Raw genomic sequence first — 18,143 nt, forward strand, 5'->3', positions numbered from 1 at the left:
CTTAGTGTTAAAATGGAGTCTTAGGAAGTTGAGAAACCTCAGACAAGGAAGAGTTAATGTATATGGTAAGGATGCGAAATTGAAGAATTGGCAGAGACCTAGTACGACAGCTATCAGTTACAAAAATAAGATGCTAGAGTGAAAAGCAGATTTATAAAGCACCCTTCCAAGAATGGGTTTCACAACTCTTGAGAGCTTCATACTCAGGCAAGAAGAAGGTATAAAGATGGCAGTGGGTGGGCAACCAGAGGATCTTTTTTTTTTTTTTAAGAAAGAGAAATGCTTTCCTAATGAGATTTTTCCCACCTCCTTGAAACATTCTTCTCTGCTCATTCTAAGAGCGGTAAGTCTAACACACCACATGGAAAGCTGAAAGATCTCTCCTTTAGAGTGGGGGAACACAGAGGACTGGGATCTAATCTTCATCCTAGAAATCAAGGGGCAGGGGAAACAGGCTGCCCAACTGTGCTGGGAGAGGATGCTAAGAGTGGCTGTGGGAGTCAGGGAGGAACCCCTATTCTGAGAGTTTGTCAAGTTAATGGATGTGTGAGTATTGCCATGGGCCCAATGTGGGAGAGCTGGATAAGAGGACATGTTAGAGATTAATGGGTCTCCAAGAGGGAGAGAATGAGTATAGAATGATGCTCTGAGAAACCAGCAGCTAAAAGTAGAAACCACAAATGTCCAAGAACTCAGATTGAAGGAACTTCACAAAGAAAAAAATAGTGTCAGTGTTACACATCTCCCAGAACAGAGCACAGAAATCAGCTTAAGGCCTTATTCAAAAAAGCAAGAAATTCTCTCTTCAATTACTCCTCTTCTCTTGCCCTCTCCTTTGACCCAGTCAGTCAGGAAGAAGGGGGAATGGCAAAGCCACGGCAGGGCAGGCAGCAGCCTACTGGGGGAGGCAAAGCTGCTCTTCAGAAGGAAAGCTTAAAGACTTGATTAACATCTAGAACTGAACATTCTCAATTTCTGAACTTAGACTTAAGTTTTTGACTTAAAGAGGCCAGGAGGCTATTTATTTCCAAGGAGGAACAGAAGAGTCATGCCACCTCCTCATTTTTGCTCTTTAGCTATGGATAAATAAATATTATTCAAAATCATCTTAAAGAGGAAAAATGAGACAAATATACAATTGCATGTTGATTACATCTCAAAATCATAGTAGTTCTATTTGTCAGATTCATATGTCTGTATATGAATATGTGTTCTATTTTTTATAATTAACAACTCAGCTTGTTTTTATAGAAGACATAACTTATAATCATAGCAATAAAAGATCATATTTCTTCTCCTTTCTATTGCTACCTAATAAAAACTTCTTTTACATTAGCAGATATATTTCACACTAAGTTTATAGAAGCCATTTTTCAATAGTCTCAATATCTGAAATACAAATACATCATCAAAATGTGTTCTTTTTCTTAATGTAATAGATCATATTAGTACTTGTTGCAGATTCATTCTATCACATCTGATTATTTAACATTTGATATGTGGGAGAAATATATCAAGACCTTGTATAGCTGGTATTATAATAATTATTATGGTGTAATATATGGTACAGAAACCCTGGTGGTGTAGTGCTTAAATGCTACTGCTGCTAGCCAAAAGGTCGGCAGTTTGAATCCACCAGGCACTCCTTGGAAACTCTATGGGGCAGTCCTATAGGGTCGTTAGAGTCGGAATTGACTCGACGGCAGTGGGTGGGTTTTAGTACAGTGAATATCCATCTGTCCCCGTTGCTGTCGAGTTGTTTCCAACTTTTAGAGTCCCTATTTTTTTTTTTTATAGGACAGAGTAGAACTGCTCCATAGGGTTTCCAAGGCTGTAATCTTTATGGATGCAGACCGTCACATCTTTTTCCCACAGAGAACACGGTGAGTTCCAATCACTGACCTTCCAGTTAGCAGCCAATCGCTTAACCACTGTGCTACCAGGACTCCTTCTAGAGAGTAAAAACGTGATCTAACAAATGAAGAACACAGTATCTCAGAAGGAGAGCAAACTAGAAGTAGTGAGATTTAAGGTCTCCTTCCTGATCAGTCAGTAGCTACTTTTGTGACCCTGGACAGACTGATTAAACATCTCTGTTTCAGTGTTCTCATTTGTGAGTTAGGAATGATAACAATCTAACTACCTCAAAGGTTTGTGTTTTTTACTAAAGGAAATTAGCTTTATCTATGAACAAGGAATGTATCCCAAGAAAAACACACAAAAATGTCTCAAAAGGAAGAAGAGGTTAATCAACTTTAGATGGTTTTCATTTGTTAATGTGGATCAAGGTATCATCTACATGTAACGGTCAATTGGGAAAATTGTTTTATATTTATATAATAGAATCCAGAAGTACCAGTTTAAACAAAAGTAAGCAGCGACAATACAGGTTTCCTCTTTTATAAGTTGGTGATAAAATATACACATTTTTTTTTTAATCATATAGTGAAAAATCTTAGAAATAGGACTTTTTGTAGACTGTCTTAGTTTCCTTGGGCTGCCACAACAAAATGTCACAAAGGGGAAGGTTTTAAAGGACAGACACTTATTATCTCATAGTTCTGGATGCTGGAGGTCCAAATCAGGATATCAGCCATGTCAATTCCTTCTGAGGATCTGAGAGAGGAATTGTTTTATGCCAACCTCCTAGCTTCCAGTGGCTGCCAGCAATCCTTGGCGTTCCTTTGTTGCTTGTAGCTACTTCCTCCAATGGTGTCTCCCCTCAATGTCTATTCTCCCTCTGTATAAGACACAACTCAGAAGGGTTAAGAACCCGCCCTACTCCAGTATGACCTTGTTAACTTAACTATAATATATTCAAGGAAAAATCCTACTTCCCAATAAGGTCACATTCATAGGTACAAGGATTAGTCCTTCAGCATATCTTTTTGGGGGACATAATTTAATCCATAACATAGATAATGTTCATCTGGTAACTAACTGTTATATTTCATCAATCAATCAATCAACAATTAATCAATAAATAAATCAAACTGAAATGTATTAAACGGAATGAAATGAAATAAACACATTGTAATATTAAACCTATTCCATCCTGACACGCAAGACCATACTCCATCCCCTGGCATCTTTGACAGGGACGTCTCTCTGAGTAGACCAGTGAAGAGAGACACAGTCCTTGAGTTGCAACTTTGCACATTTCTGCAACAGCAAGCAAGGACAGAAAGTGTCGCAGTTACGAGAATACAATCAATGAAGACTTTGTACCACAAAGTGTCAACTGTGTATAACGGAAGATAAAGGAAATGAGAATTACTTTCAATGAGTGCACTAGCTTTTATGCAAAAATGGGATTCTCCTAGAGTGCTTCTTCCTGGGGTACAGACCAGTGAAGAGATAACAGAATGAGCACCAGCAGTATTAAGCAGTGGCTTTTTTTTGAGAACTGTATATACTGCATTTTACTTCATAGGTCCTGTTCTTCTCAACTAATCTTTTAAATGGTCTTTAAAGAGCCATAAGGAAAAATAAAATTTTTCAAAACTCTAGTATGGTTGTTCACAAGCTATATTGTTCTAGGATATTTACTGTGGCATTATGCATAACGCAATAGCGGTAACGATTAAATACATTTGGGGGCAAACAGGCTTGGAAATACATGAAACAGTCAAAAATGAACGAAAACCTCTAAGGCATTGTTAAGTAAACAAATCCATTTGTAAACAAAATGTATACTTTTACTAAGTTAAAATAATAGAACAATAACAACATATGTGAATACTTAGAAGATGGTCTAAGGCAATATGGTAGGTTAGATACTCTAGATTCCTCCCTTGATATGTAACTAGATATTAGATGAATTGCAAAAGCATACTTTGCTCACAGTTGTTATCATAAAAATAGACTTTTAAAAATCACCTATATGAGATCGAATGGTCAACAGTTACATTAAAACAAAGATGAGACTGTAAGGAGTCAGGGAAGCTAAATTAATGGAAATAGAACAACCAGAATGAAAATAATGAGAACATTCACATATTATGAAGAATATAACTAACCTCATTGAATGACTTGTGTAGAAATTGTTGAATAGGAACTTAAGCTACAGTGTAAACCTTCACCAAAAACACAACATTATTTAAAAATAATACTAAATAAATAGAAATCTCCATGGACCAAAAATAAAATAAGAACAGAGATAAAATCAATGAGAAGGATTGATACAGTGGCTGCAACAAGGGGCTCAAGCATCACAGTTGTGAGGATGGAGCAGGACCAGGCAGTGTTTCATTCCGCTGTGCATAAAGTCACTATGAGTCAGAATCGACCCCATAGCACCTAACAACAGCAACATAAACGACTTTGTAAAAAAAAATTTAAACACTTAGAAAAATAAGCAAATTTCTTGGAAAAATAAATTTGCCAAATACTGAATTCTTCTTTAACTAATTATAATAATTGTATCAGAAATTAAAATATTCCCCACAAACAAAACACTTGGTTTTACCAAACTTTCAAGGAAGAGATTATACCAGTTTTAAAAATGCTTTCAAAAAATCAGTTGCCGTTGAATCAGTTCTGACTCATGGTGATCCCATGTTGTCAGAGAACTGTGCCCACAGGGTTTTCAGTGGCTGATTTTTCAGAAGTAGATCCTCAGAACTTTCTTCTAAGTTGCCTCTGGGTGGATTTGAACTGCCAAACTTTCAGTTAGCAGCCAAGCACTTAACTATTTACTCCCCCCAGGGACTCCACAACCCTCTTAAAACCCAGTGCCGTGGAGTCATTCTGACTCATAGCGACCCTATACTAACAGAAAAAGAAGCAACATCCCACAATTGTTTTCGGCAGATAGCATACAATTACTAACTGATCCAAACAATACTGACAACAACAAAAAAGGTCCTGTTATTTTTTAGGGGAAGAAGGCAGCAAAATGAAGTTTCAGGAAGAGACAAAGGGAATATTAAAAGAGAAGAATTTCAGCTTGTAGTGGCGAAAGAAGAACAAAAGGGGAAGCAAAAGAACTGTATAGTGATGAGCAAGGGGTATAGAAACAAAAATTGGAGCTCTTGCTGGAGAAGTGATGTGCACACTAGAGACTAATTTTGGACAAGTTCACAGAGAAAGAGAAGAAACAAAACAAGGCAGAGAGCAAAATTGCAGCTAAATACACCAGAAGCAGAAAAAAACAAAACAAAAAGTACATAATAAATGGAACACAAGCCCTAGAAGAAAAGAGGAAATTAGGGAGAAACACTGTTTCCCATGAACGTGAGAAATCTGTGGACTACGGGGAGTCATGGAAAGGGGAAAGGGACTTTCCATAAACTCTTAAAGGGATAAATGGGATAAAATGAGCATATCACAGCTAAAAAGAGGGTCGTGGAAGGAGACAAGGAACCCTGGCGGCACACTGGTTATGCGCTGGGCTGGTAACGGAAAGGTTTTTGGTTCAAATGCACCAGCCACTCCGAGGAACAAAGATCTGACAGTCTGCTTCCCTAAAGATTTACAGCCTTGGAAACCCTATGAGGCAGTTCCATAAGTTGAAATCGACTCATTGGCAATGGGTTTTTGTTTGGAAGCAGATAATTCAAACACAAAAGCCAGAGTCACTGCCTATGAAGCTCAAAGTAAACAAACTGGTTGTATTGTAGATCTAGGAACCGAGAAATAGTTATACCAGGAGTGACTGTATTGGCAATCAGCCCGTTAGTTGGGCAAGATAAATAGATATTAGAGAACTGCTGGTAAATTACCCCAGAGTCAGATGGTCATGGATGTGAATTGGGGAAAAGAAAGATTAAATTTTATAGCACATACTGTAGCCATCCTAGTGCCCCTCCCCTCCCTTACCACTACCAATGGTGCCAAGAAATACAAATGGATAGGTTACTTCAGGATATAAGAGAAGATAAATGGTTGCATTTGGAGGGAATATCAGTTTCATTTAGGGAAAAAAAAAATGATATAACTAAAACTGACGTAAGAATGTAATTATATATAATCGGTCTGCAGTGAATACACGTTTTAACATGTTTAAATATATAAACATGCATAAAGACTGGAAAAATATTTATTAAAGGTAGCCAAGCAGAATGGTTAGAGTTCACATGTAACAGAAAATAGAAAAGTGTGCCTTTTCAAATCATTGACGGCACTGGGTTTTTTAACACTAATAATACCTTTCCAAACAGCTGGATAAATTAGGAAATGTATTCGGCCAATAAAGATGTTTCTACAGAACAGGAAGAACGTTTAAATACCAAAGGAAAGGTGAGAAAAGCTTTGCGCCTTTGTCAGGGCATCAGAGTCTAGTAGAGTGTTAAAGAGAACATTGAAAGAACGTTCTGAGAAAAAGGAGTGAAGCTTAAAGAATTAATAGCAGCCAGGACAGTTCAATTTCAAATCCATTTAGTGAAAGCAGTGGCAAAAAAACAAAGATGAGGAAGAAATAAGAGCACAAATCAGAGCAAAAGGAGAGCAGCTTGTACTGATAAATTCAAAGAGAAAGAAAGAAGAAAAGAAAGTCAAAGCAACAATAAAAACACACTCTACAAATGCTGTGTTCAAGGAGAGAGTGAGTAGATGATGATGATGGGTGTCTTAGTCACCTAGAGCTGCTATAACATAAATACCATAAGTGGATGGCTTTAACAAAGAGAAGTTTATTTTCTCACAGTCCAGAAGGCTGGAAGTCCGAATTTAGGGCTCCAACTCCAGGGGAAGGCTTTCTCTCTCTGTCTGCTCTGAAAGAAGGTCCTTGTGATGCATCAGTCTTCCCTTGGTCTGGAAGCATCTCAGCGCAGGAACCTCAGGTCTAAAGGATACATTCTGCTCCCGGGGCTGCTTTCTTGGTGGTATGAGGTCCCCAACTCTCTGCTTCCTCCCTTTCCTTTTATCTTTTGAGAGATAAAAAGTGCCGCAGGGCACACCTCAGGGTAACTCCCTTTATATGGAATCAGGGATGTGACCTGGTAAGGGCGTTACAATCCCACCCTAATCCTCTTTAACATAAAATTACAATCACAAAATGGAGGATAACCACAGAAAACTGGGAATCATGGCCACCACACAACTCTGGGGGACATAATTTAATCCATGGCAGTGGGCTTAAGAGATCAAAATGGGTGCCAAAAAAATAAAAAATAAAAGATATGAAAAGGGAAACTGGATGATTAAACTGCTTTAATTTAATTTAAAGGAAAAAAAATAAGTACTTGGAGTTTTAGCTGCAAAGAAGTCAAAGGTGAAGACATCATTGATTCCGTGGAGACATGGATCCCCAATCTGGGGACTGGGCAGTGTGTTTTTAGAGAGATATCCCCAGGTCCAGTGGTTTGGCCTTAGATTGGACCACTTAATCAGCTCAGATTTTTAAAAAAAAGGAAACAAAAAAAAAACCTTATATGAATAAAGGTGAAATGGCTAAGACAATAGAAGAGTCTGAGAACAATTTTTTAAAGGAAGTTTGATAAGACACCAAAAACTAGAAGTGGCAAACTTCATTGTGCTGATTATAATGATTTTGCTGGAAAAGGTGCCTAGTCTAACAAAAGGCATGATGTAGTCTGTGTGGTCTGGGGTTATAAGGTATTTGGTGAACTGTATTCTGGGATCATGACAAAGGAAAACATTGATAAGGCTATTTTACACTATTTGGGTTAAGAAAACCTTGTAGGGAGGTGATATACTAGATAAATTGGGAATACATATAAGTATGCTTTATATCATGTCTATGGTCATCACCAGAGCCCTGGTGGTACAGTGGTTAACCAAAAGGTCTGCAGTTCAAATCCACCACCCGCTCTTTGGAAACCCTATGGAACAGTTCTCCTTTGTCCTATAGGGTCGCTATGAGTCAGAATCAACTTGATGGCAACGGGTTTGCGTTTTTGGTTTATAATCATCACCCTGGGAAGATGGAAAAACAAATTAAATTGACAAGGGGCTAAGGTGGGGTTGTTTGTTTGTGAAACATTCAAAAATTTTCCCGTGGAAAAAAAATCTCCAATGTGAAAGAAAATAAATATAAAGATGAAAAAAGACATTGAAAAGTCGCACAGTCTGAGCCATATCTTATGCAGCTGAGATCATTCTAGAAATAATGAAAGCCAAAGGGATGAGGAAATTTAAAATATGTGACAAGTAGACAACAAAACATGGAGAACAAAATATAGCACAATAAAGGGAATGGAGAGAAATTTCTATTGAAGCTTCACAGTGTGACAGATGAACTCTATGGTTCATATTATTCAAATGTCACAACCAAGTTATATATATATAAAAAAAAACTCATCTGCATTTTGCCAGTTAGCAAATTGAGCATTAGGCAGCTTAAGTAATGTGTCCAAGGTCATGCAGCAAACAAATGTAGAGCTGAAATTCAATTCACTGTCTTACTCCTGAGCTTTTATCTACACGCCATTGTCTTTCAAAACAAAGACATAAAAGTGAGAAATAAAGGGAAATACAATTATATTGAAGTTGTATAGTTGAAGAATGGGTGTATGATCTGTAGAGCAAGAAGATGCAACAAATAAAAAAAAAAAAAGGAGAAAGAAAGAAATATTGGCAGGATTTGCACTCACTGGTTAGATAAAGGAAAACTCTCTACAGTGAGTGTCATGCCAAGGTGTTTCTGATAACTTGAATGCTTGGGGAGCCCAGCTGTGTATTAAACACCCATGCCAATAGAGTTTCAGCAGGGAGCTGCAGTTTTGAGCTAGAATTCTCGTGAAGGAAATAAACTTTTCCAAATAATACATAATTAAAGTAGAATAAGTATAACTTGACTTCTCTTTTGCTACTAATCAAAAGCATCATCGCCACTATGCATAATTAAACTAACAGTTATTGTTCAAGTATGCCATTAAAAAAAAAAAAAACTGCCATCCAGTGGATTCCAACTCATAGAGACCCTATAGGACAGAGTAGAACATGCCATAGGGTTTCCAAGGCGTGTAATCTTTATAGCAGCAGACTGTCACACCTTTTCCCATAGGCAGCTCTAGGTAAGACTTACTCACTGGCTTCACTCAAAAGTCACTCTGGAGGTGGCACACCTGAATGTTTTTATTCATTGCGGAATCCTGGAAGATCACAGTAGCCCTTGGGTAGAGCAAACAGCTAATATGCTCCCTTGACTGCTAACTGAAAAGTTAGGACTTCGAGTGCATTCAGAGGTGCCTTCCTGGCGATAAACTGAAAAGTCAGCCACTGAATGCCCTGCAGAGTGCAGTTCTACTCTGATACCCACAGGACTGCCATGAGTCAAAACCAATGGGATGACAACTGGTAAGACGGTCACAATGGAAAATTTGCAGTAGAGAAGAAATTTTTTTTTTTTTGTCTTCCGATGAAATAGTGTCTATACTTTGTTTATAGAGGGTTTCCGCCCTTATAAAGGCTACAGTAACTTTTTTAAGTTCCAGGGATTAAATAAATACAGCTGAAAAAATTAAAAATAAATAACATGAACTTTAAGATATATTTTATTGGAAACATTAACAAGTAAGTTTGTAAAGTGTGGGGATGCTTTTGTACAGTTGCACTTTTGTAAACCTTTTATGGGTGCAATGAAATGAAATCGTGCATGGGAGGCATTAATAGGTCAACAGTGTTTCTCTTACATGGTGATGTGATGGGTAACTTCCTGCATTTTTCTTTGGTAAAAATGAATTATATACATACATGTACGTACTTTGTAAACCCTGGTGGCTTGGTGGTTAAGTGCTGCGGCTGCTAACCAATAGGTCAGCAGTTCAAATCTGCCAGGTGCTCCTTGGAAACTCTATGGGACAGTTCTACTCTGTTCTATAGGGTCACTATGAGTTGGGATCGACTTGATGGCACTGGGTTTTATTCATGTACTTTATTAACTATACATATGTATATAGTTAATTTAAGTAAATGCCAATTTCAACTTGCTCTTAGAGATAGAAATTAGCCTGTTTGTTACACTGACTGAGGTTGACCTTTAAATGTTTTGCATAATATATAAAATGTCTTTGTACCTAATTAGCCCAGAATTTATGGAAATTTAGATGTCAGTTTTACCCCCTAAGCAAATACTTTTGTAAGCAGATTAAGAGTGTAAATATTCATGCTAACAAAACTTTAAAAGTTTCCTAAATATTATTTCTACTGATAATAATTGCTAGTATTTATTGAGGTGACTATATGTCCAACACTTTTCTAAGTGATTTACATCACTTAACTTATTTCAGTAATTATCTGACGAAGATGGGCTTATTGTCCTGATTTTTAGCAACAGAGAGACTGAGACAATGTTTTGACAACATTCATATAATTTAATCCTAGATTTATAAAAACACTGATTCTGTGAACACACTGAAATAAACCAGGTAGGACGGTTGTTTTCTAAACCTTCATCCTGCATTTAACACTAATCCTAAATGATCTTGATAATAATTTTTTATTGTGCATTACAGGAAATTAGAAAATCGTTCTCCTTTCCCTATTGAATTGAAAAGTTTACAGAGCTCATTGTTCCCAGTCAACATTCTTTAAAATATATTCACCCGAATCCTCCAGAAACTATAGAACCCAAATCCCAGTGGTGAGGCTAGTGCCTGCATTGTTAAAATGCTTCCCAGGGATGTTATAACTTCTGCTATTGAGATATGATGACTTCCAAGTTTGTATGACAAATCAGAAATAAGACTGACAAGGTTTCCTGATTTCACTGTCTACTTTGATCCAATTGCCTTTTTATGAGCCACTGAGAAAGGAATGCTCACACCTGATTTTTTTTATTTTTTGACCCAACCTATTCTCAGTATAGTATCTAATATCCCAGAGGAAACCCTGGTGGCGTAGTGGTTAAGTGCTACGGCTGCTAACCAGAGAGTCGGCAGTTCGAATCCTACAGGTGCTCCTCGGAAGCTCTATGGGGCAGTTCTACTCTGTCCTGTAGGGCCGCTATGAGTCGGAATCAACTCAACAGCACTGGGTTTGGTTTTTTGGTTTAATATCTCAGAATACAGATGCCTCAACATTTCTTCCCTTATTTTCCCTCACTTTCCCCTTCTACATCCTGACAGTTGCTGAGGAAATCATGATTTGGGCAAGAAGCACATTGATGTGTTAAGTTTGATTTATACTTTCACACCTGATATCCAACGACCGTCTGTGTGGTAAAACCAAAAAACCCTTTGCCATCAAGTCGATTCTGACTGGTATCAAATACTCCCAAGTGGGAAGTTTTCTTTATTCATTCAAGGACACAGTCATTAGAAAGTCAGGGAAAAAGAGACCAGATCCCTTCCTTCATGGAGGCAATGTTCTATTGGGGAAGGCAGAAATTATATGAATAGAAAAATCAATAAATATGATGAAACGCAGGTGGTGATAAATGCTGCGTAGAAAAACTTAGAAAGGCAAGATTTTAGAGAGTGATAGAATGGGGTAGAGGTGCTAGGTTAGTTAGGGAAGGCCTCCCTGGAGAATTGACATTTGAGCTGAAGTATGAATGAAGTGGGAGAGTGGGCCACCCACAAATCGGAGGAAAAGCATCACAGATAGAGGTAACAGAAAGTGCAAAGGCTAGGGGAAGGAATGGGCTTGTTCTCGGAAAGCATGAAGGTCAGTGTGGACAGAGCAAAGTTAATGAGGAGAGTAGATGGACATGACACCAAGAAACAGGAAGCAGCTCGCTCACGTACGGCATTGTAGCACCTGGTGCTTAGACTTCATTCTGGGTGTGATAGAGACCATTTTGAGCGAGGGTGCGAAATTATCTAATTTTCATTTTAAAATATCTCTATAGCACATATTTGGAACATTGACTGAAGGCAGGGAACCTGTTAGTAGCCTTTTACAGTCCAGGTGAGAGAAGATTGTGGTAAGTCCCAGTGTTAGCATAGCAAATGTTGAATGATGGGCAGATTCTGTGTGTATCTATTGGCATTGTGAGCTACAGCCCATCAGAAGATAAAGAATGCAGAAAATAGAGGAGTGTTATAAATTGAATTGTGCCCTCCCAAAATCTGTATTGGAATCCCAATCCCAATACCTGTGGATGCGATCCCATTTGGGAGTTGGATTTTCTTTGTTATGTTAACAGTGCCACACCAATGTAGGGTGTGTCCTAAGCCTAATCACTTCTGAGTTATAAGCAGTAGCATAGACCCAGAGACAAGCAAATACCAGCAGGGGAAGATAAATGCCACCAAAGGAACTCAGGAACAGAAGCTGAAAGAGTCAAAGATCCTCCCCCAGAGTCAACAGTGAGAGCCTTCTCCTAGAACCAGTGCCCTGACTTCATACTTCTAGCCTCTTGAACTGTGAGAAAATACATTTCTGTTCTTTAAAGCCACCCACTTTAACGATTTCTCTTACAGCAGTGCTAAGAATCTAAGACAGAGTCAAGGATAACCCCAAGGTTTCTGGTCCAAGCATTAAATGTCAGGGCTATTGACTGAGATGAGGAAGACAGGAGCTCTGCATCGGACATGCCAAGTCTGTGATGCCAGGTATTCAACTGGCAGAGGAGGCATTCAAGTGGAGTGTGTCAGAACTTGGAAAGAGATCAGGGTGGGGATCCAAACAAGGGAGTCCTGAGCATATAGATGGATTGTTGAGTTCATGATTCTGGTTGAGCTCACCTAGGAAGGAGCCTACATACAAATAGAGAAGAGAAAGACGTGTGGCTGAGCGCCCAGAAGAAAACTTGCTCAAACCTGTTGTTATTCTATAATAAAAAGGTGCGGTTCTTTACCTAAAAGATGCAGTCTGCAAAGAGCAGACAAGGGACAATGATTTGTAGAATATAACATATACGATACTGTAAAAAAATTAGAGTTTTAATGTTATCTGTGATTCCATTATCACACAACCTCGCCGAAAAGGCAATTCTTTGTTGTTTTTAAATGTAAATTTAAGTGTGAATATACTAGTTCACATCCCACAGCGTATGAGTCATTTCAAGCCAAGAGCTTCAGTTAATCCTGAGAGGCTGGCAGATTCACATATAAAACTGGTGGCACAGTTGGGAAGAAAAACTACTCATTTGAGTAAATGCTTTATAAAGGCAATTAAAGCAGAAAGATGTGTTTATGGGCTTTCACCCTTTAAAATGGTGATAGATCAAATTTATTAAAAATGTAATTTGGAAGAGAAGCTGGCAATATAGTAATAAAAATAAAAATGAAACTAATTTATCTTAGAAGTGTGGTGCTTTTAGTCCTAACCAACGCAAGGAACCTGCCATCCATATAAAAGTAGGAATTGGAAACTGGCTTTCTATTTCAAAAGGCTTTGACCTAGAATTCAGCTGCTGGATATATGACCATGTGATATGCTATTTCAATAGTTTAGAACAGAAAATATAGATACAATTTGCATACAACTGAAACTTAAGAATAACTTTTTAGGACTTTTTTTTTTAAAATCAACACAACCGATAAAAATAAAAAAAAAATATGCTATTAAAACTTAAATGCACCAATGTGGTTAAAGGAGGCAATATTGTTTACTATATATCTAAAGAAACCTTCCCCTGTTTTACAAAGCTAACTGTGCTTTCTTTTAATGAATTGTTTTTAAAAGAAGGTAAGGGAAAACCCTTTTGCAGGACACTAGAGATATCAGATGCTACGACAATGCAAATAACTCCATTTCTTAATATTTCTCCTAGAAACTTACTTTTTGTAAGAATTAATACAATTTTTTTAAGAAAAGAAAGTATAACCTGATTTTTAGTTCGAGACTAATGACAAAACAGATTGTTTTATTCCAGAAAATATCATTTCCAACACCATTTTAACTGCTTCGATGTCCTTTAAGGAAATGAATTGAATGATGAGATGAATCGAGTGGGCCTATCTCATTTAGAAGAAGTGCCTGGGTGACGTGAGTTGTTAAGTGCTTACCTACTACCTGAAAGTTTCAGAGGTGCCTTTGGAGATAGGCCTGGCAACCTACTTCCTAAAGGTCACAGCCTTTAAAACCCTATGGAGTAATTCTACTCTGCACACATGGGGTCTCAGTGAGTTGTAATTGACTTGAGGGAAACTAACAACAATAATCTAATTTAGGGAGTCCCGGGGTGGTGTGAATAGCTAATGTGCTCAACTCCTAACCGAAAGGTTGGAAGGTCGTTTTCATCCAGAGGTGCCTTGGAAGAAAGGCCCGGAGATCTGCTTCTGAAAAATCAGCCACTGACAACCCGATGGAGCACAGTTCTACTCTGACACACATGGGGTTGGCATGGATCAAGATCAAGTTGATAGCAACTGGTTTTATCTAATTTTGGACAAAGAAAGTCCTTTCAGATAGAGAACTAGAGCTTGCGGAAAGCAGTCAGTTTAACTATATTCAAATAAAGGATGTTTGTGTCTATAAATAGAAACAGTAGATGAGAGAATTGGAATGGTGATAAAATACAGATAGTGCACTGGCCCCCTCAATGGGATGAGCCGAACAGACTGTGTGGAGGGGAAGGACAGTTCTGACTTCTGATGTTGCTTTGCTCAGGGTACCAGCCTCGGTCTTTCCTTTGGCTGCTATCTTCTCAGGATCAGTCATTGTTCTAAAGTGCAAATGCCTCCCTTCCTTTCCCGACTCCTCCCCACAACCCTGAAAGATTATACGTAAGTTTCAGAGCTAAAGAGTAAACCTCTATCTTCAGTATATTCAGCATGAAACGACGGTTTCAAAAAGTCCATATTATCATATAAGCTTACCTACAAGGTGATACCAGAACAAAAAGTAGGAGGTAATGATTTTAGCAGAACTTTAGCATGTGTTTGCCTTTTAAACCCTGTAATATCATTGCATCTAAAATCATTAAGTGATAGCCAAATTCCTACAGTAGCCAGATTATCTGGATTTTACCCTGAATTGTCTAGTAAGAAAATTATTTTTTTAAAGGTAAGTGAGTTTACTTATTACTTTTAGTTGGAAATTACCATCTACTTACTTAGATGTGTTTTTGCTTTGTCCCTAACTGCATACACACACACACACACATACACACACACACACACACATTTTGTTCTTTTCGTTACAGTTAACTGCCATCAAGTTGGCCCCTGGCTCATGTCAACCCCATGTACAATGGAAAGAAACACTGCCAGGTCTTGGGTCTTTCCAGTGTTCAGTTGGGGGTTGGACCATTGTAATCCATAGTGTTTCGTTGCTTGATTTTTGCAGTAGATTGCCAGGCCTTTCTTCCTAGTCCATCTTAGTCTGGAAGCTCCACTAAAACCTGTTCAGCAACATAACAACACACAAGCTTTCACTGCCAGGTAGATGGTGACTGCCGCTGAGGTGCATTGTCCAGGCTTTTAACCTCCATCTCCCACACGGAAAGAAAGAATACCGCCACTGAACCACCAATACACACACACACATACACACACACGTAAAAAAATTTTGATTTTTTTACTAAATAGATTTACGAGCAAAAATACTGTAAATTGTGAAATACATTTCTAATCGACTGTTGCAAAGAAGTACCTACTAGGCACACAGAGCAAGAACCCCAAAGATCTGCTCTTCATTGTTTTCCGAGTTCAGTAAAGTGATTCTGACCACGCGACAAACAATAGTGGTTCTCCAAGCATAAACATTTGCTGTTCTACCATAGAACTAGAGTAAGGACATTTTAAAAGCAGCAAATACCACCCAAGTCACCATTCAGCTTCATATTCTCAGCTATAAAAAAATATACAACAAAATCAGAAGAAGGTTTTTATGGGATGGAATGATTTTCCATCTCTGGGCAAAGGAGAGGAATAACTGATTTGCTTTGTGAATGTAATTCACCAATGTCTACAGAGAACGTGACAGTTACCTACTGCACAAACTGTATCCTTTTAGAAACATAGTAAATTTAAAGCTTTTTATGAGGCTGTGTGAGAGACATGGTAGCTGGGAAAATGACATGTTGAAAAGGAGTGTATTTAAACTGCAGTATCTGCCTAACAGTGGAAACCACAGCTTTGCCTGGAGACAGTAGATCTGTCTAAACGAAGACAGGCTAGTAATGTTTTAAAAGGACAACAGAATGGACCTTCTGCCTGCTATATCACATGTTATTTTTAGGTGAAGTGTAACTTAGGACAAATAATATTGACTGAATGTTATTCTCTATACTAATAGAAACATGCCCAAATACATTTGAAATGGTAAAGAGTTTTTATTATTATGAGATCTCTCTATCATCTATCTATCTATCCACCTATATATATGTATGTATGTATATCTTCACAATCTATGTCTGCAAACGTTTTCAGGAAAGGGCTAGATAGTAAATATTTCAGAATTTATGGGCCATATGGTCTCTGTTGCAACTAGTCAGCTTTTTTGTGTTCTAGCACAAAAGCTGCCATTAACAATATGTAAATGAATGAATGTGACTGTCTTCCAATAAAATGTTATTTACTGACATTGGAAATTGAATTTCACACAATTTTTATGTGTCACAAAATTGTTTTTCTTTCTTCTCTTTTTTTCTATTATTTTAAAATGAAAACTATTCTTAGCTTGCAGCCCATACAGTAAGAAGTGTCCGACTAGATTCAGACCACAGGCTGTACTTTGCAACTGGTAACATCCCTAATCACCAAATTACATTTTTCATCTCAAACAATCTCATAGTTCCTTGTAGAACTATCATCTTATTTGGAGCTATACTGATCTCCAAGGTAAATACAAACTCTTGACAAGAAGATAAAAGGTAGCTTTGAAGTAGAAGACTTTTTTTTTTTTTAATAGAATTTTATCACACAAATGGGAATACAACCAAAATAGAAAAACTCACACCTCGGCTTTAAAAGAAAGTGAAAAGCCAGACCATCTCTCAGCTAAATGTTTTGTTGTAGGATAAGTTAAGATGTATAATTAGTCCAAATAAGATCTCAGTATTTTCACAGTATTGCAAACACAGTACAATATTAATTTTCACTTTATAGTTATATGCAAACAAATTGGGTTTGTCTTTAAAAAAAAAAAGTGTTGCTTGCCTCGCAAAAGCTGTCTTTGATAATAAATAAGAATTCCACTGTAAAATTGAATCTTTCCATATGTGACAAATTTCAGAAGAATGAAGAAAAGAGAAATGTAGCATTCTATTTCAAATACATGGTTTTATAGATGGAATTTCTTAAACTAACTCTCAAAAATATAAGCCAGTCACAAAAAGACAAATGCTGTATCCTTCCGTTTACATGAAATGTCTAGGATAGGCAAGTGTATAGAGACCAACGTTTATTAGTGCTTACCAGGGACAGGCAGAAAGAAGAGAAATGGGGGCCTCGTTGCTTAGGGAACACTGAGATTCTGTTAACGGTGATGGGACAACTGGGAAGCAGTTCATGGTGATAGCTGAACAACCTAATAAACACAGATCATGTCACCAAATTGCACATATGAAGAATGTGGAAATGGAAAACATTTTGTTACATACGTTATTTGCTACAATTTCAAAAAATTTTAATGTCCAACTCTATTAATTTATACAAAAGAATGAATGGATGGAAAAAAAAAGTTTTTTTTGAAGAGAGCACTTGGGATCCAAGTCACTAATATAGTGTGGGTAATGGAAGAATCTCTTTCTTTAATTCAATTAAAATTCCCAATCGAATATCTGAATTTGTCAATTGGTTATCACGGGAGAGAGCTGTAAATTTTGCTTCTTATCCAATTCTGATGTGCAAAATGTTACCATGCCTTTTATTTCTGTCTTTGCCACTAGGAGTTTGAAATCATCTCTTAAGTGTGCAACCCCATTCTGGAACCTTCTTGTCCTACTGAAAATGTGGAATGTATCTCATGCATATCTGGGCCTTTCATGACAAAGGCAAGAGAGAAGTTTCAGAACAACAACAACAAAAAAAAAAATGAAGGAGCGCTTCTTCATTTTTCTCTTTATTCTCTTGCTACAATATAAAAACAAACAAACACAACAATGTCTTTTTGGATGATAAAGTGGACATTCTATAACAAATCTATAAAAGAATAGAAGGTGAAAATCTACTCACAAACTACTATAAAGGATTTTGTATAGTGTGTGCTTTAAAAATGAATTTACTTCGTGCTTGAAATACCACTTTTGTTCATATTAAAAAAAAATGTCTGCTTCTTTGAATTAACAGGCTGGGTATTAATCCATCTTTAAGCAAGAACAAAACAGAGGTCACAGAAGGAAAGCC

Source organism: Elephas maximus, chromosome 10 (genome assembly GCF_024166365.1).
Source record: "Elephas maximus indicus isolate mEleMax1 chromosome 10, mEleMax1 primary haplotype, whole genome shotgun sequence".
NCBI classification, from domain to species: domain Eukaryota; kingdom Metazoa; phylum Chordata; class Mammalia; order Proboscidea; family Elephantidae; genus Elephas; species Elephas maximus.